Here is a 691-nt window from a genome sequence, read left to right as displayed (position 1 = left end):
AGTTTGGCCTCCTTGGCTGGCATACCCTCAATGAGATACCCCTTAGTGGTCCTTTCAGCCTCTTGGGAAGATTCCCATTCCCTAGTCTTATCAGCCAAGTTGGTTAAGAATGTCCATGCATCATTCTCCTCAGAAAAAGAAGTAAAGTCTGCTGGACACATGGACTCTACAAGTTGCTTGGTCTGATAATCAATACCCTCATAAATAATTTGGCATAGCTGCCACAAGTCAAAACCATGGTGAGGGCATTATAAGAGGAGGTCCTTGAATCTTTCCATGAATTTAGCAAATGACTCATGTGGTTTCTGCCTGAAGTGGAGGATGTCACTTTTAAGCTTATTGGTCTGTGAAGAGGGAAAATTTTTCTCAAAAAGACAATGGTGAACTCATCCCAGGTATTAATGGAGTTTGTTGGCAATTCATAGAGCCACTTCTTGGCTTGGTCTTTTAGGGCAAAGGGTATAAATCTAAGCCTAACTGCATCATCAATCAAATTTTGGACCTTAATTAGAACACAGACCTCCTCAAATTCCCTAAGGAAGAGATATGCATCCTCATTAGCCATCCCATGGAAATGGGGTAGCATGCTGATGAAGTTGGTCTTGAGTTCATAGTTATTCCCTATAACAACAGGCAGACTAATGCATGAGGGCTGTGCAGCCCTGGTGGGGTAGAACCTATCCTTAAGAGT

At 42.5% G+C, this 691-nt stretch overlaps 1 non-coding gene across 1 annotated transcript; it reads left to right on the top strand.

Moving 5' to 3' along the window:
* The first annotated feature begins 231 nt into the window (after window positions 1-231).
* LOC122646953 lies at window positions 232-338 on the top strand. Its single transcript, XR_006330754.1, has one exon. It is a non-coding gene; the product is annotated as a small nucleolar RNA R71 (small nucleolar RNA).
* The last annotated feature ends 353 nt before the right edge of the window (window positions 339-691 follow it).

This window comes from Telopea speciosissima, chromosome 11, assembly GCF_018873765.1.
Source record: "Telopea speciosissima isolate NSW1024214 ecotype Mountain lineage chromosome 11, Tspe_v1, whole genome shotgun sequence".
NCBI lineage: Eukaryota > Viridiplantae > Streptophyta > Magnoliopsida > Proteales > Proteaceae > Telopea > Telopea speciosissima.
This window is presented reverse-complemented; position numbering and strand designations above follow the sequence as displayed.